Source organism: Ctenocephalides felis, unplaced genomic scaffold, assembly GCF_003426905.1.
Source record: "Ctenocephalides felis isolate EL2017-DRISC unplaced genomic scaffold, ASM342690v1 CF-g0.4_SCAFFOLD_01886, whole genome shotgun sequence".
NCBI lineage: Eukaryota > Metazoa > Arthropoda > Insecta > Siphonaptera > Pulicidae > Ctenocephalides > Ctenocephalides felis.
In genome coordinates, this window is record NW_020538040.1 from 67,009,332 (window position 1) to 67,030,012 (window position 20,681).

General features: G+C 29.9%; 1 long non-coding RNA gene across 1 annotated transcript; it reads right to left on the bottom strand.

Moving 5' to 3' along the window:
- Positions 1-4,735: 4,735 nt before the first annotated feature.
- On the bottom strand, positions 4,736-8,884 carry LOC113376555. Its single transcript, XR_003367041.1, has 3 exons — positions 8,809-8,884; positions 4,982-5,151; positions 4,736-4,775 (listed from the first exon to the last, which is right to left on the bottom strand). It is a non-coding gene; the product is annotated as an uncharacterized LOC113376555 (long non-coding RNA).
- Positions 8,885-20,681: the final 11,797 nt, after the last annotated feature.

A 20,681-nucleotide genomic window follows, 5' to 3' on the forward strand; every position in this document is an offset into this window, starting at 1 on the left:
AGCATATACATATTCGAGAAATTTTCTTATATTTGCGGCGTGCCTCAGTGCCAAGCAGACCGTATAAATAATATGCACGTAAAAATGTTAATGAATTCATTAAGGCATGGAAAACCAGTTTGACTATTGAAATATCTATGTCTTTTGCCGACGTTTTCTTATCTTTCTTATTCGCCAAATGAAATTTTATATCATCGTACTAATATTATCGAATGTCTCCCGGCAAAGATATGCATTCGCCAATGTGTTTCGAACGAAACGTCAAACATTTAAAGTTACTAATTGACATCTCTTCCAGTTGTGCGCGTTTACTCCGAGCAATTATTTTAAACATCATATAAGCGATGCAGATTCTACAAACACATAATTTCATTGTCGTTATTAGACTTGGCCAGAAAAAATTAACCATTCCTATTCGGCTCTCGAACCGGACTAAAATTACCTATAATGGCTTTATACATAAGATAAATGTTGTGAACACTTTATAGTGAGAAGTATAGTATAATGGTCGTATGAATGAATCCGATTTTAATGGCTTCTTAGCTTTACTCGGATGTTTTACTATCAGCACTAGGGTTTTTGCGGGTTTTGTTATTCCTCTATTTACGCAATGAGAATTTTGTGTTGATGATCAGCCAGATGACAAGCACTGGTGACATCGGTTTTTACTTGGAGTTATAGATAGCAATATGTTTCCAATTAAAAATGACTCTTACCTGGCAGTGCTGCATCTGGAAAAACTCATCAGTAAGTATTACAGAAATGAGCAACTGTTTGGAATTCCATCTATAAAAAACCGACATAGTTGTAAGTAATTCCTAACAATAGTTTGTAGAACCCTCGTACTCTGATCGCTGCTCAAACAAAAAGTATAATTAAAAAAACGATACAATAAAAACCAAACTAGCGTATTATGCGAATCCGTGTTATACGGGTCAAAAAACTAATACAAAGAAAGGGTTACGTTCCAAAAAAAAGAGTGCGTCTAAGGTTCACACGCGATTGAAGTAAAACTTATTTTCTACTGTATAAGACGGTATTTGATAAGGTGACCATACGTCTCGGTTTGGCCGGGACTGTACCGGAATTCCACCTTGGGTCCCGGTTTTTACTATAGGCAATATATGTCCCGGATTTAGGTCTTTGGTCCCGGATTATCCCGGTTTTTCGAAAACTAATAGGTAAATTAACAAAAATATACAAATAAACCAACAAGTGCTACTTAATTATGATGAAAATTGAATAGAATTTTATACAAAGCTTAAAAACTTGAAAAACAGACAGAACATAGATAAAACAGTATTACATATAAATGAATAGTAAAGTTCTTACAAAAAATCTGCAATTCCCATTAAAAATTGATTTATAGTATATCCTTAAGTAGCATTTGTTATTTTAAAGCCACTAAAAATTACCGTCCCGGTTTTGACTTAAAAAAATATGGTCATCTTACATTTAAGTAAAAATAAATGCATCATATAACAATTTTGAGTAATGTTTATTAGTAATATAGTAACACTCGTGATGCACATATTCATTAGTGTCAACCATTATATAAATTTATATAATGATAAATTATAAATTATATATTTATAATAGCATTAAAAATATGTATAACATTTAAAAACAATAATGTAATTAAAGTGATACTTCAAATATGACATGAACAGTTTTTCATTGTAATTAGCATTTAGAAATGAACCTTCACTAGAGAAATGAAGTAATTGCCGATTAATAACTTCTATAATATTCGTTCACACAGTGGATTACATTAAACAACGCCTAAACAAATATTGTTTTTGCAACTTCACTCATCATGTAATAATTGTGTTTGAAGAACTTCATGTAATTAAAATTAACATACATTCATTGACTAATGGTATTTTTTTTACTTTTTCGCTGGCGATATAATCTCATTCTTTGACAGCTGTAATATCTGTTTTGCCTAAAAAATATTTTCTATTTCAAAAAGTTCAAAGATTTATAGAAACTACGAATATTGTAGAAATTATTTCAATAAACTTATGTTTAATACATGGCGCAAATGCTGCATTTGTTTTATTATTTTCATTATAATTATTAACGGGGGACAGAGTAAAATATTTTTCTAACTCGGGCATTTTTCATTAAATCAAGATTTGTACTACGATGTAACTTTAAAATGTTTATTTACCTATGCCGATTTCCTTGTTGATATCGGTACGCATGCAACGTTGACGCGACGACTAATTACAATCGACCCGTATAGAAATGATATCATCGAGAGCGAATGACGAATCATTGGCACTCGATTCTTATCTTATCTTATCTGCCGTAACGCACTTCCGTTGCATTTGTAGAGATTTACATCCTAGTCGCGCCTAAAGAACTTTTACTTCAAAATAATGTACAAAATAATAAATTAAAAATGAAAAATTTACATAAAACACACGAAAATATAAAAGTAATTCATTTATTAGATTTAATAACATACATATAGTTTATAGAAAAAAATATAGTGTCGTGAGTGCTTCAATAAAATATTATACCGTCAAATATTATTAGCTCCTTTATATCGCAATTGCCCTATGAGTGTCTATTCTATAAATAATTTTAGCATTTGTATAACAACAACTTCAACTCTAATATCATTACAAACGAATCTCAACGATCACAACAATGGAATGAACGGGACATCTAGTTCTACATGCCAAGTTATAATAAATTTATTAAAACAAATAATTTAGATAGCAATTAATCAATGTCATTTCTGATGATCAGAACAATGAATATTTATTCATATGCCAGCAACGTTTAGAATTAGATCAATATTGACTGCACTGCGACTATTTTCAATTAATCTGTTCAACTTATTTGATATCACAGTATAGAATTAACGTTTTAAAATAATCTAAGAAGCAGAATAGGAAGCAGAATATGAATTCATGAATACTTGAAATATTATCTGAGTTAAATTGTCATTCAATATTCATTTAGATAAATAATAATTTTATCAAAAAATATACAATATATAATATTTACAAACTTGCAAATAAATCAATTTTATTTTTAAACGACTGACTATTTCACTTAAAAATAATATAATAAGTCAGTTAAGCTTGTATTATTGAATTTCACGTAGAATATATGTGAATACGTTTATGTGCTTCACAAACAATATAAAATTGAATAAATTCCAATTTTTTTATGATTGATTATTAAACAAATTAATAAAATTTATTTCATAAGAACTTTTTAACAAATATCGATATATATATATATATATTATATATATATATGTATATATATATATATATATATATATATATATATATCGCATATACTTTGAAAATTACGCTAGAACTTTGAAATTTTCACATTCATTTTTCCAATCTTTTATAAATTTGCATAATTTAGCCAATTTTTGTAGGCCTAATACCTTCTAAATTATACAAATCTTTATCAAAATTGTTAAAAAAATCTCAACAATTAATCAAAAAGAAATGGCTAGACCGATTTTTACCAAAAACCTAATCAGCACGAAACACATTTAATATCTTTTGAAGTTTTTGAATTATCAAAGCAGGTTTAGAATTTTTAGCTAAAACGTGTACGAAAAAATGTTTACTAATTTTTAAATGTTTTAAAATTTTTGAAAACTATAAAAAAATGTATTTTTGAAAATTCCAAAAAACTTTCGACTTTTTAGGTTTTTATTTTTGTGAAAATTTTGAATGTTTTAAAAATTTTGAAATTTTTGTCAAAATTCTACTTTCTTAAAAATGTTGCATGGGCAAGCCATTTGAACCATACTGTAAAAAAATTTTTTTTGAAGAAGTATTTATTATTAAAATCTTTATAAAAGATATGATAATTTATCATTTTTCTGAATTTGTTGAGTTCTTCACTCCATCAATACAAATAAAATGTTTGTTGAATTATTCAAATCAGATGCTCTGTTCTCTCAAAAACTGAATTACAATTTGCACTTCTAGAATCGTATACACATACATCCATTTTTTGTAAGATATGCCAAAATGTACCTATAAGTAACTAGCTTGAAGTGGTAAATAATCAGCAAAAAAACAGAAAAATATTTGAATTATTTTATTTCGAGATCTTATTCGCTTAATTTAATATTGAAAATATTTATTTATTAGAAGGAATGTGGTCAAGTTCAAAGTGCTGTCATATATGGAGAGATTTGATACTACGGCGAGAGCAGCAAAGACTTTGAGGCGGCCGTACTCTCAAACTATCAATTTAACAGAAAAACGGTTTTCTAAGGTATTTTAAGAAATTTTCTCTAGTTTAATTCGTACATATATACTTTTATCGTAGAATAAGCCAGAAAGCAGATATTTTAAAAAAGCTGTTTTTTGACGCCATTTTTTCAATATGGCGGCAACTTGCCGTTCAAATTTGAGGTGGCAAAGTTGATTTTCGCAAGAGCACCTCAAAATCTATAAGATCACCAATTTTCAGAATTCCCGGAGTACTGTACCGGCAAAACGACAAAATGACTGGACTATTGGTGTATTTTGAATATTGTCTTGCTTTTGGTTCTTGAATTCATTATTTACATTTGGAATTGTTTTATATAAATAAAATATACAATTATAAATATACAATAAAAATATACAATTTAAAAAGTTCAATAAAATATTAAGATAAATATCGAAGTTACAAACATATAACATACTAAAGTGAAATGTTCGTTTACAAAAACAAAAATTTATCACCGAATTCACATTGTGGCTTTTATTTCACTTGTCCCGCATAAATTTCATTCTTTGCTGTAATTCAGAATTATTCATTATAATGTTGTCTTTAGTGAGTTGTAAACGATATTAAAATTATCTGTTAACAATACAAAATTCAAATATAATTTTCGGTTAATATAATATAATAGTAAATTATATATTTCAAATACTAAAAATAATAATTTGAAAAAACTTATTCTTAATTATTTATTATTGGTAGATTCAACATGTTTACGTACCTAATTTTTCTCACCTAGCGGCGCTGCTACTGGATTTCATTCGGAAGCGCTACTTGGCGGAGAAGGCGAGGAATCAGTTTCAGAAGATTCAGAATTAGAATCGTCCGATTCAGAGGAGCTTTGTGATGAGATCGACGACTCATCTGATTCAGAAGTACTAATGTCTGTGCCTAAAATGATGAGCCAATTAGGATAATTATTTTCTGCTGAAAACAGTAAAAAGCCAGCCAAAATAAAAACATGAGCTACTAGTAACTTTCCCAGGAAGAAGTTTATATTTTTGTCAGAAATTTGAACTTGTTAGTTATTCTGAATCGTTGGAGTTTGAAACTCGATAAATTCATTAGGAAAAGCAGAACAATGCAAAATTATTTTTACACTTTATCACAGGAAATTCCAGAACCAATTTTAAAATTTCACATACCGATCTAAAGGTATAATTTGGGAATTGAGCTAGTTAGGTTTTGTTAAAGATCGGCTGTTTCACCATTCTTAAAATGATAAAAAAATATTTTCGAGTTTTGAATGAAACTTAACATGGCGATGAGTGAAAGTTTAGAGTAATTCCAGACTCTACATGTCTAAATGTAGTTTAGAGTCTAAAACTCTAAACTACAATACATGCTATTATAAGCCTACAAACAGCAGTTGAATTATAAAAATACATTCAAAACAAGGCCGTGTTCGTGCATTAATTCAAATACATTGAAAATGGCAATGATTGGTTTTTAATGAGAAAAAATTACATTTTTGACATATACAGTTTCAAATCCTATCTGAATAAAATAAATTAAATATAAATAAATAATTAAATATCACTTCTTATTTTAAGTCGAGTATATACACGTATGAGAAAGTACAAGCAACTTTTCTTACACCTAATTTAATCACCTATGGACCAAATTTTGTTTCACGCGAAAAAAAGGTAAGTAAAAAATTAGTAATTATACATGTAAATGAAAAACAAAAATTTTGTTTAAACCATTTTTGTTTGTATTTGTGAATTCTGTGAATTTTATATTAAATATTTTTGCACTTCTGTTTCTGAAAATGTTATTTCGGGTTAAAAAGTTTAGACTCTAGAGTGTCTTGACCACCTTATAGAATTATGCGGCATCTCATAAAAAAAACTAAATATTTAGTAAATCATCGAATAATTTGACGTGTCCTTAAAGTTACGCGGGCCTGTAGAGGGTTAAAATGAATTTTATTAGTCGAATTAGTATATAATTTGTAAATAATAAAAGTTTTCCTGATGCTATTATAAAGCAATCCAGCAATATGTCCAGTTTCTTGTAGTATTTTCAAACTTATTATATTTTATTAAAGAAAAACTTTAATTATTACTTGCAAATAATATTTTATATGTAAATTTTATAAGTATTTTATATGTACTTGTGAATAATATTTTATATGTATAAGGTTTACTACTGGGTATCCTTTTAAGCATCCATTTTTACCACCAACAATCAAATTACTGAATGTCTCTTGGAGACAGATTGTAATTTATATGGAAATAAAAAAAAATGTTCCGTGTTTGTGTACTATTCAAAATACTGTCAAGCTTAAATAGGTTGTTGGTTTTATAACATCATCTAGAGAATCAACAGCACACTACTACATTAAATCAAATATGTTTCGATGCTTTATATAAAAAGTATCAAGAAAAAAAAATGTACGCGTAAAGGTGCATCCTCACCTAACAAACGAGCACGAACGACTGTGAATATTATTCGTCATCTTCGTCCGCGCTCGTTCGTTAGAATTCTTATTTGTGGATATAAAATTTATTGATGATTTAAAACAATATTAATAAAATATTATCAATTTGTAATATGACATTCTTCACATTTGCATATACAGGGCCGGATTTAGAAATTTGGCGCCCCGGGGCACTGACAAAAATGCCGCCCCATCCCTGAAATTTTACGAACTTTCGAACTTTTTTTTAAAGCAATCGCGCTGCTTCAGCTGCGTAGGGACAAAATATAGAAGCGCGTAAATGCCGCGTCGCAGTCTAACGGATAAACAATGTTACAGAACGCATATAAATGTAAACAAAATTTATACTTATTAACATATTTTTAAAATATCTGATAATTTGATGTGCATATGTTTTGTGATCACTTTTGTCCGCCAAATGTTTCTTTTACAATTTCTTTTATTGGATTATCGAAACCGCTAAACCTGCCTCCCACAAATTTAAGGGGGGCGATACATGTAATCGCTTTAATTTTTACCATTTTTTGAGGACTTTTTAAACTGGGAAGGAATGACTGAATCTTTTTGAACTTTTTTAGGGTTATTTATTATATATTAAAATACACAAAAAAAATTTTTTTTAATTTTTTTTTTTAAATGGCTGCCGTAAAAATAAATCTGCCAAGACCCTCTCGAAAAACGCCATCAATTTGCAGGCGTTCTCATTTTTCGTACGGTGATTTGAAATCAAAAAAATTAGTTTGCACGTGTTCATAAAACATATATCTTCTAGTTAAATCAAAAAAAAATTAAAAAAGTCACAAAATCGTAAATTGACACACCTCAGAAAAAAAAGTTCGATTTTTCACCTTTTTTTCAATGGTTTTTTTTGGTAAAAGGGTTAATTTTTGAAATTTTTTTTGGAATATTTGAAGTTCAACTAGAAGCTATTACTGTAAAGTAGATGTGTGCAAAATTTCATTAGAATCGGTTGAGAACTTTTTGAGTTATCCCGCCCGCAAATTTCAAAAATGTCGTTTTGAGAAAAACGCGTTTAAAGTTTTGACACAGAAACAGATAAGAGTATAATAGCACTCAAGCGTCGAGTTGAGGCGTGGCACTTAAATGAGTTTTTATTGTATAAATAATGATAATTTTGTTTTGAATATTTACAGGCATATTTTTGAGATGTTATTGTAACGATTTATGAAAAAAAAATCGATTTTTTTTTCTTGTTACATGTATCGCCCCCCTTAAGCAGTTATTTATTCTGTAAATTTTTTTGAATGATATTGAACTCTTCTTTTCTCAAAAACTGAATTATCATTTTTGGCATTTTGGCCCGTATCTTCAAAACAGTTGGACCTGCCTTGGCCAATAACTAATCAGCACGTCTCCTTATAAATAGGAATTGAATCATTTAAATCGGTTGATCCGTGTTCCCGAAATCGACTTAAATATTTAAAAAATAATAGATTTGTATTGATGGGGAGACGTGCTGATTAGTTTTTGGCAAAGGCAATTACGAAAAATGGTAATTGAGTTTCGATATTTCTTCTCTGAAACAGCTACGCAGCGCGATTGCTTTGCAAAAAGTTGAAAAGCTTTTTATAAAATGTAATTTTTAGTACGGGATGTTTCAATAATTTGTCTTAAGGCACAATGCCATGAGTCACTAGTTTAAATTTTTTTTCGACGCTATAAGCTTGAAAGTGCACAAATTCGTCATTTTAAGAGGGCTCGAGAACTGAAGTAAATATTTTTCTTAAACTTTCAGCTTGTTTACGGATCTTTATATTAGTCAAATTGCCAAATTTAATAACTTATTAACCAATTTGATAATTTACGTTCGGAGAGAGAGGCAAGGCAAAATAATAAATTTTAATAATTGGTTATTTCAAACCAAATTTTGCATTGCAATCGTATTATGTTTTGTTAATTATATTTCTTGAAATATAAAAATGTTGGTAAAAAAATTTGATAATATTGTATATAATTTTTTTCTCACTATCCAAGTTTTGCCGCCCCCAAAAATTTGCCGCCCTGGGCAGTAGCCCCGATTGCCCCTACTGTAAATCCAGCACTGTGCATATATATGAAATGTTTGTATTTGTAGAAATACGTACTGCTTTCTTCCTCTGATTCATCCTCTTCAACTTGACTGTCGGAAGAATCGGAGCTGGAAGATAACCTGCCAGGCCGTTTCTACGTTGAAGCATAAAATTATGTAAATTAGAAAAAATATAAATATATACGTAAACATATACCAAAATAAAATCTCTACGATATAGATACACCATGATCCTATTCAATGAACTGTTATAAACTTTCATTCGCGTAATGGCATTAAAAATATTTAAACCTGATTGTAGTGAATTTTGTTCCTGAACATTGGTTACAACTCTCAACACAAAACATAGATAATATTAGTAAATAATTTTACTTGATTATTCCGCTTAAGCAGCTTTGCAAATATAAATTAGAAAACGTGCAAATTTATTCTATAAAGTGCAACTGGAAAATTTAATGAATATTTTGTACCATTTATAACTATATCGTCGGCGATCTTGTTTTCCAGTAGAAAACTAAACGAAACAAAACTAGTAGTGCATGGTATTGTGCCTTAAGTTAAATTGCTGGAGCTTTCCGCACCATAATTTAAAGTTTTTGAACGCTTTAAATTTTTTATTGAATCTTGATTTTGATTGCGCTGCGTGGTTGTTTTAGAGGTGAAATTTCAAACCGAGTAAGCGCCGCGTCGCTGTCTAACGGGTAATACTTGGTACGGTAATCAAATTGGTTGATCCGTGATTTCGAAATCGTCGACAAAAAATAGTATCCGCATATTCATACACACAGTCATACATACATATACACACATATGGATCCTGCAAATAGGATAATATTCTGCGAAAAAATTAGGAATTGAAAATTGAGAGTTATTTTTTGAATCTTTCAGGAGCAAGAGTCATCAATAACAATAATCTGCAATATTTTGTAACCAAAATGTTGATCACTCTGCATACTAAAGTATATAGAACTTCAAATCAAATTAAAAAAATATAATATATAATAGGAAAAATCTAAAATAAAAAAAACTAGTTGGTATTGGAATTTGGCCTTGAAACAATTTGACATTGAAACAGTTACATGACAAGAATAATCGACTTAATCAATAAAAAATAAATTAATTTATGAATGATTAAAAGTATTCCAAATGGATTTATTACAAAAACGAACAAAACGAACGGAAACGTTAATCGGAGTATTTTCTAAAAGCAAATTTTCACAAATCAACAATTTTTATAATTGAACCAGTTTCTGTAGGACTCTAATGGTTTAGCATGTTCATTAGGTACTCTATTGTCATATCAAGTAAATCGTCTAATTTTAATTTTAACAAACGTCAAAAAACTAATCATTTTCTCAAACTTAGATGAGTTTTTCAAAAATTAAACTACATGTCGTAAGGCCGTAATATTTCAGTTTTATAAGAATATGATATATATCGCCCAAAAAAGTTCCATAAAAATCGGACTAAATTTTGTTTTTAACAGTTAATTACAAGAAAACGGCTCGGTAGATTTTCGCCCAAAACTAATCAGTATCATTCCCAACTAATGTCTTTCGAACAGTTTTTGATTTTTTAAAATCGATTCGGTAGTATGAGCTTAAATGTGGACAAAATGTTTTATACTTTTTTCCAAATTACTAAAAAAACGGCTTGGCCAATCGTCGCACAAAACTGAGAAATGATAATCCTCATCGAGATACATCAAATAGCTTTTAAATTTCTGAAATCGGTTCAGGCGTTTTTGAGAAAACGTCGATCAAAAGCCTAATTTTGACAAATGCCAAGAAAACGATACTAATCTTTGCAAACTTTGACGAATTTTTAAAGTTAAACGAGTTGTCGTAGTGCCGTAATATTTTAGTATAATGTATAGGACTAGGGTATGTACCGCCAAAAAAAAATATCAAAATCGTCGAAAAAAAAAAGTTAACACTTTATTACAAGAAAACGGCCCGGGCGATCATTACCAAAAACTAATCAGCTTGATTCCCAACCAATTCTATCGAACGGTTTTTGAATTTTCAAAATCGATTTCATTGCGGAATAAAATGTGGACGAAACATTTTTTACTTTTCTGCTATTTAGAGAAACGGCGTGGTCGACTGTCGCGCAAAACTGACAAACGGTAGACCTCATCGAGATACATCGAATGGCTTTTAAATTTGAAATCGGTCCAGCCGTTTTTGAGAAAACGTCGATCTACGGCAAAAATCTATTCACACACACACATACCTTCTCCAAATTTGGTCTCATTCGATTCAGAATGGCTTGATACGTCGAGAAAACTTAAAATTAGCGAATCGAATTTTTTGATGAAAACAAACTTCTCCTTCGGGAAGTTAATTATGTCTATAATCTTTATGCTGAATAGTCGAATATAGCAAATGTACTTTTTAAACTATAGTCGGTGTAGACTCTATACTGTAAAGCATGTTAATTTTTTTTCCCAAAACATATCAAGTCATCGCTATTAGAAAAATAATTGAGCAAAGACGTCTGAAGATTTTGTGACTATTGTCATGAAGTTATAATAAATAAAATGTCAACATACACCCCTTGCAATGCGTTTATGCTCGTCAGGTAATTTTTTGTAGTCCTTGGGAAGGTTACGCCGGAGTTCCACAGGACTCTTTTCAATTTTGCTTCTTTTTGCTTCGTATTGGCACTGGTCCGCGATAGAACAAGGGTAGCGGATTGGACTGCCATTTATGGACTGACTTACCTATAATCATTTAATACATTTTATTTAGTTTAGTTTTACCTGTAACAAATTTTTTATACGAGTGCAAGCAATTTATTTGAATGTTAAGTCAACATCCAAAATCAACTGGGAATTGACCTGCTCAAGCCATTGATATAACTCAAAAATTTTATGCAATAATAATAGAAGGATCTATCATAGGATAGTTATCCATCACACGACATCTTTTAAAATTGTCTACAATCGTAGCTTAATATACATATTGTATAGATCACTATGATAAATAAAACAAACAAAAAAATTAATGTTGAAATAAAATAGATTAATTAATGATATTTTTATATTATGTGATTTTTGAAAGGCCGTCAAAGGGCGAACAATATTTTTACTATATATTTTTATGAGATATTAATAAATGATTTGAAAATATAAAAAAAATTAAATTAAAAATAGTTAAACTTTGAAAATATAAAAAAGTAAATTTCTTAAAAAAAAAACAATAATTTTTAGAAGCGTAAACATTCTTTTTCACAATAATCTAACTAAACTGGTCAGAAGAATAAATGATTTGCGATTTCCTAACCTATTTGAAGATTTTCACATGTCCGTACTAATTAAAATCAATAATATGGGTTAAAAAAATTGTTATGTGTATTAAAATCATTTTGATTGTTTTGCATAATTTAAATTTTATAGATTATTTTAAATCAATCTACAAAACTTAAATCAGTTTAACACGATTAATAATATTTTCGAGGACACATATGAGCATAATGAAGCCCGATATACAAAAGCATAATATTTAACTATTTTAGTTACTATTCTGTAAATTTAATTGCATTTAAACTTAACTTGAAATTCATTCAAGTATACTCCCGGAATAAAAATACAGGTTTTTTATGATTACTAATTTGCTAAAAATTTCACATTTCCTTAATTAGGATGATTTTAAATATATGTACTGTTGAATTAAAAACAACCTTAAATTGATCATATTGTTTTAATATCATTGAAAATTTATTAATATTATTTAAAAAATTGAAATTTTATTGATTAATTTGAGTTTAAAATTTCCACTTCTTAATGTTTTGATAATTTTCAAATTTATCAATATTAAAAAATCATTAAATATTGTAGAAAGTAGGTATAATAAATTTAAAGTCAGTTTTTTAGGTCAAAAAATATTCAATAAGATAAAAAAAATTAATTTTATATTCATCATTACCAAAATCAAATTTTTAGTTCCACAACGGTCTTGATCTGTATAAGTTAATTATTTTGTTAATAAAATTTGTGATGGCAGATTGAATAATTGAAACATTTCTAGCACAATGCAATATACCGCAAATATTGAACAAAACAATTTTGAATTAAATTTAACAATATAAATATATTAATGAATGCGAAGCTTTGCTTACGGAAGATTTTGTGCGCTTCTTTCCCCGATTGTTCAAATTGCACTCTCTCAAGTTTGTCGTCTCCACCGGACAACCAGTCATGTTCGACTTCTCCGCAAGTAGTTTTTTGCCGCTGTTTGCCTCATCATCTGATAAAGAATATTTTGAAGACATGTTCTAAATCAAAAACTTAAAAAATGAATTAAAAAATTTATCAAAATGTTTTGCCATCCAAAATTAATTTAGTTCAAATGCACACTGTGAAAATTTTGTTTTCAGGCTACGTGATTGTATTACACGTAGGTATATTTACAGATTTTGTTTTTTTCTGTTGAAGCTGTTAAATAAAAATTGTTTTTAAAAGATCAGAGAGCAAACAAGAGAATATGTTTTCCTACTATCTGGGCACTGTTAATATTTTCAAATAAAATTTATCTGAAATGATAGATTGTTAAGAATAATTATGCTGCACAAATATTATGATAAAATAAAAAACATTTGTTTTTCTAGAAATGTCAGTAGCTGTTTGTCAGATAGTAAAGGTACCATCCAATTTATGCACAAAGCGATAAAAAATGTGAAAAAGCTAATACGAAAACAGAATGTAAAATGATCTCCTGGGCAATTTTTTGATCTCTCAAGACACCACTTATTATAAGTTCCAACAAACATTATTTTCACCTAAATCTTGGCATTTGTGGATTTTATTTATTACTGTTTTGTAGGACGTTTCTTTACGTCTTACGTTAGATGTGGCCGTAGGAATATGTTTCGCAGCAATGCCATCAATCTGTTCAAATATATAATTATAAATGGTAGTCTGCTCGAAAGCAGGTCCATAGTGTCAGAACACCACAAAATAATGATTCCTTATCTTTCCCTTTTTTATTATTTCCGTTACCATTTTATTACCATTAATCACTTTTATATTCATTTTTCTTTCCAAACTTCTGCTTCCATGCTTTCTGGTCTTGTGTTTCGGCATTCAGTTTCCTGTATTTTTTCTTTATGCGCAAATCATCAATCATCTGCATTCTTCTTCCTCCCAGTCCTTTTAGTCCTTCGACGACGTCGTGTAGGAGGCACTCATTGCAGAATAGATCCAATCCAGTTTCCTTTCCTTCGTGCTCGTGCTCAGTAAAGTTCTTTCCTCGCTCACTCTTCTTTGCTCTCAATTATTAATTTACGACATGAAGATGAGCCTATGCTATATTTCTAATACGCGTTTGTTACGCTCAATATGTCAAGATATTATTCATTACAAAGCTCTTTGGCATTAAGTGCGTGTTTAGTGTTCATTTAAATTATGAGTTTTAGCAACTTTTGTCATTGCATTAAATTTTATAATTTACGACCATATGTTGTCAGTGGGCTTGTACATGTTTGCAAACAAGACGAGAGTCAATCAGTTATTGAACGGCAAAAATGTTGGTTAAATATTTTTCATACTGTTTGTTTGGGCTCGCCCGTAGGTAAGCGGTTAAGAGCGACGGGACTTGTTTCACAGGTCCCGGGTTCGATACCCACTTCGAGCAGCAGTGATAACGATTGTCAGGCAGCAGTGATAACGATTTTCACTTGGAAATATAGATAGCAATATGTTTCGAAGTGAAAATAGCTCTCACCCGGCATTGCTGCCCCATACTCGCCCTATTACAGAAATTGTAATAATAATTTATCATACAGAGATGTGACAACTGATTTGGTTGCCGTACTAGTATTAAGTCAAAATTAGCACAACAGCTTATAAGACTATTAGGTTCTGATTGCTGTTCAAAAATTATATGAAAAAATACTGTTTGCTGAATAAAGTTATCTGATTCTGAGTTTAACTTTAGAAATTGTTAGAGTTAGTTGCAAAATATTGAAAATTAGAATATAAGGTGATCATGTTCAATTCCAACGTTGGTTAAATATTGTTTTGTTGAAAAAACTAATAAAACATATTTAAATATAATCTTGAACTTTGTGTACTACTTTTTTTCCTTACTAGTAAGTAGGTGCATGTATGCAATGTAGGATATGGTTGCTCAAGTCGTACTGGTGTTATAATTTCTCTGATAATTATAAAATATATAATAAAGTACCATTATATAATACTATTTAGTTCAGGCACCAAAGGTTACAATTTGAATGTTTTCCAACTTTGTAAAACAGAAATATGAACTGATATTTGTGACTCACGATCAGCTGTAAGCCTTTCATGTATGACAATAATATAATTCCGTATTAATTTATTAACTATTATTTATTTATATTACTGATTTCATGATCGCATGCATATATCCATGATAAAATTTATTCGCAATATACCATTAGTTTCAATTTCAAACATCGAAGGCAATGTAGTTTAAATTGTTCGTATGCAAAACTTCTTAGTCGTACCGCCTTATGAATTTTTTGATAAACACGAAAAAATAATGTGTAAGTACAATGTTACAAAGGTTTATCTCAAATTGAAAAACACCAGGTGGGTGTGAACAATTAATGTTGCATCTTCATGAACAGTTCCATCTTCATTCTTAGCACCCATAGACTTCATCATTTTAAAAGTACGTTTGCTACTTTTTGAGATTGCCATTATATTTCAGGTATTTGCTTTAAAAAAATACCCCAAGTTGTATTAGACGCGTGTTCAATTTTCAATGATGTGTAAATGATAAATCCACTCGAAATACTTATAAATCACTCATAAATTAATTTATTTATCATAGATTAAGTCGATTATTTGCACGTATCGGAAAGTTCATATAACTTACCTGAAGGCAAAATACCACTTTCAACTAGTTAACTTCCCGTAGGGCAAGTTATAGTAATCGCAAAAAAATCGAAAATGAAAATTTTTATAGATCTTTACGTTTCTAAACCTTCTGAACATTTTGGCATATCTTAAAAAAAATGGATGTATGTGTGCATGTATGTATGTATGTGCGGATACAAATTTCCGTCGACGATTTTGAGAACGCGGATCAACCGATTTGAATAATTCAAAAAACATTCGATTCGTATTGATAAGGAGACGTGCTGCTTAGTTTTTGGCGAAGGCAGGTCTAGCCGTTTCGAAGATACGGGAAAAAAAGTGCCAAAAACGGTAACTCAGTTTTTAAGAGAACAGAGCGTCCGATTTGAATAATTCAAAAAACACTTTATTTGTATTAACTAAATGAAGAACTGTTCACATTTTTGGAAAGGCAGGTCCAACCACTTTGGAGATATGGAGAAAAAAGTAAAACAATGAGCCATTTGGCGGTCAAAAATGAACATTAAACATATGCACATTAGAGTATCATATATTTTATATAAATTTTAATAATGAATACAAATATTATATTGTTTTAGTGCTACACGCGCTATCGCGTATTGATATTTTGTCTCTAGAACAGGTACAAAGCGCGGTCGCGCTGTCATTTTAGTACGAGTTTGTTGGAGCAAAAAATGATCATGCTGTGAAATGAAAATGCCGAAACTTGAATGTTTAACAAATTTCAGAAATTACAATTTTATTTCAACACGGTATGTTTTTGCACATGATGGTTCGAAGAAGGTTTCGAATATGGTTCAATATGGTTCGAAATTCTATTAAAAGTTTCAAATCATTGGTCAACTTTTATTGATTATTTTTAATTACTCGAATTTTGAATTGCGGTACGGGAAGTACCAGCAATTTGCCTTAAGGCTCGATGCCGTAATTGCCTTAAGACAGAATTCCACTTACAGCTAGTTTTTATATAATAACCGTTTAATATAATACCCAAGGATAAGATTCCCGACAGCAATTTTAAACAAAAGTATAAGGCAATAAGTCTAAAATTCATTCTACATCTGAATTTAAATTCTTAAACCGTTAAAAATCATTTCATATTCGCGATATTTTAAGAAAAAAAAAAGAAATATCCTTTTCTTTCACTATTTTTTCTTTATTAACAAATCTCTCTTATTAAATAAATTGCTAGATATAGAATAAATCTACTGAGACTTCTATAAAATGGATGTCCATGAAAAGTAAGTCTACAACATCAAAATAGTAACCTATGTGGTGACAGAAAGCAAAAAACAACAGGCACATAGTTGAAGCTCGACATTTTCATCGTTTGCTCGGCGATGCATTCAAAAGCATACAGTTGACACATTTCGGGGGCCACAATACAGACATGGGCGCTGTTCCGGAGTTTGGGAAGTTCAGTGTCCTTTTCAGGGCGACACTTCAAACCGACCGACGAACGATAGCGACGCTTAGAAAGAGTTGCGTCTTGTATTACGGTTATATTATACAGGGAGCCTTTACAACGATCTCCGCACAATTAACGGAGCTATATGGGATAGAATCGCTTGTGATTACCAATTCAAAATGCATTATTTAATTTTTGTAATAGAGTAAGGCAGGGTACGAAGGTCCAATTTGACTTTAAGTAGGTATACAGTCTAAACCAGTGATTCCCAACCTTTTTTGGGCCCCGCTCCACCTTGGATTATATAAAAACGTTATGTCCCTCCCCCCATACAAAATTTTTCTACTCCTGCAAAAACATGAATGATAACTTTTAAGATGAAATCACTATTAAATTGTTATTGAACATCAGAAGTAAAATTTCGGAATAAGCCCAAAAACGGAAATTTCAAACTAATTTTATTACTGTTTTTTTTTATTGAGCTTGGTGCATGCTGCACAAAGAGTTTATATTAGGTTCTAACTTACTGAGCTTTAATCTCATGTCTCCACGTTGTGTTATTTCAAGTCTATTGCTTTTTTACCGATAAATTATAGCAAATTTTTGTACTTATGGTTATATTTGGGCATATGGTTTCAGTTTCTTTATAAAGCCATTTCTTAACGAGTCTACTTAGCTAGTTGATATTTTCTTAACTCAGAACGGAATTATATCTGATAGTAGTTATCAGAGGTTGGCAAGTAAGTGCTTATTTTTGTTAAGAATTGGGAGTTATCGTTGGCAACTAAGTAAGTGCGCATTTTTGTTAGTAAATCAAAGACAATTTGTGCGTGGAATGAAATTACTTTGTTCTCTAATGTATATACCATTTTAAACGATTGTGATGGATAACTTTTTGTTATTTTTCAAGAAGCATCATTATTCCAAGTTTAAAACTTCCAGTATTTTATAACAAAATCTGAATTGGGCATCACATTCAAATTTTTTAATTGCCCCCCTGAGTTTACAAATTGCCCCATATTAAAAAATTATCTTGTCAATGGGCGTGCCCAGTATTAAAAAATTATCTCTGAAAGTTTTAGCTCCGAATATTAACTTTAAGATTGTCCGCACTCCAATCAAAGTTTCTTGGTTTTTCTTCTTGAGTAAATACTTATTTTATAGCCCATATCAAATTTTTGTTGTGAATTTTCTATTTGTGATCAAAATAACAAATACAATGTTATTCTCAAAATTTTGATTTCCATAGAAAATTTGGCAGGAGTGCGGACTATCCTAAAATTAATATCAAGATCATAAACTTTCAGAGAATTTTTTTATCCATTTGGAAGCGTTTGAGTCCCTGGAATCAGAAAAATTTAAAAATACTTATGTTAAGGACCACCCTAATATATATAATATATTGACTTTTTGTTCGACGTTGAAACGATATATATATATATATATATATATATATATATATATCGATGTATAAAAAATATGAGATTATCAGACTACTAAAAATTAGTAAGCATAAACCACTTCAAATATGCGAAATCATGCGACAGAAAATCACCAACAATCAAGCGGATCAGAAAGAACTCTTCAACTCAACTCTTTTGTTTGTTTTTTAAACTGCAGCTGTATAAAAATATTAAATGTGAATTAGAATTTAAGATAAGTTAAATTATCACAGTGCTGGTTTATTATTGTATCAAATTAGGCTTTGTTTTGTAGCGAGGAACACGATCGGGCCATGTCTGGTAGCGAAATTATCGGCACCGCCTAAGACATCGCGTACTCATTACTCAAGCAACGATTTACTGTCATCGCGACGGACGCAGACGACGAAAAATAAAATGAAGCAGTTTTACCAAGTCGATCGCATTATAAGCGTTTTGCATGCCGACGAGTTCTTTCGCATATCATAATCCTCGCAAAACCTGATCGCTAAAACAACTGTTTTTTCTTTTAACGTCTTTATAATCGCACAGGCTGAAGGCAATAATTAATCTATTCTCAGTAATGTTGTAGGCATCGCAGATTGCTTAAGCGCCGAACGACCGTTTATTTTCAATTGCATGCACAGTTTAACGTCGATCATTTGATGGTGCGACTTTTATTAAATCCGCTCTATAATTAATATCCCAGAGACAGAGCCTGGTGCTGCTTTTTGGTTGCTTCTGGCGACGCGGCGAGATGCTTCGGATGCAATCGGGATGAATGACTGATAAATGTCACGACGAAATACATTCACTAATGATAAATGAAAATTTACAGTAGAGAATCTTACACCCTGATGTAATACTATACTATAACTACTACGTATGTTTTTCTGCCACGTAGTTATGAAATCTTCTTTTTTATTGTTTGTATATTATGTATTTGTTGCAGTTCTTATTACAATCACTGACTTGTTACTTTTATACTAAATTACTAAGTTATAATTAAGGAAGATATTTATATTCATTATTTAAATATTACACACGTTGTTTTGCGGACTTTACTTTTAGAAGTGGTCAATTAGTCCCATTAAACTCTCCGCTACCCCCTCTATCAGGGGTAGCAACCATCCCGTGTAAAAGCTCAATGCCATAAAGATTGCTACTTCATGGCCAATATAATAAAATAAAAACACGTTCGAACAACGTAACAAAAAACTACTAAATAACTTCTAACTTTAAGATATAAAGTAAATAATAACTATTACTGTGTCATATAAATAAGTAAATTTCAATGAATTATTTGGAATATGAAATGAAACATAAAAATAGTACAAAACTCAAAATGAGGAAAATGGCATTTATGAAAAAAATCCAATACCTATTGAAATTAGAATACCGATTAAATATGTTTTAAGTTGATAGTTTTCATTTTAAACTAGTGGTGTATGGCATCGTGCTTTAAGGCAAATAGCTGGAAAGTATTTTTTTTACTTTTTTTACTCGATCTTGCTAGACCTGCCTTCCCAAAAATTTAATCAGTTCTTTATTTTGTTAATCTAAGTAAAATGTTTTTTGAATTATTAAGTAAGTTCTCTTAAAAACTGAATTAACATTTTTGGTACTTTTTGCCCCGTATCTTGAATCGAATGTTTCAAATCCGCTGAACCGTGTTCCCAAAATTGGCGACAAAAAATGTATCCGAACATACACAACGCAGAGATATATAAAAATTTTAATTTTCGATTTTATTGCGATTACTAAAACTTACCCTACGTATAGTTAATAATTGATTAACTATGATCAATACAAAATATTTCTTATAATATAATATTCAAAACATTTTATGGCATACTAAATTGTATAAAAAATATAATAAATATATATAATAATAATAATACTGTATTTACAAACGATGGATTTGTCATAAAATCAAATCATACAAGAAAAAAGCGAGTATCACAACCGTCCACTACCGAGGGATGAAAATAGGTTGAGAAACAATATCTATAAACATCAATAACGACTTTTTATTGTCGTTAATAACAATAATATGTAACACAACACAACATGAACATTGAAACAGAGCTTTTGAATGAAATATCACAATATATAACAAATCATTTTTTTGTATATTTTGTATATTTTAAGTAAAGTTAATAAGATTTTTTTGTATTTTTTTAACTCAATTTTCCGTTTTCTTTCTCTTTCGATTTTTTATCTTAGTTAAGTTTTAT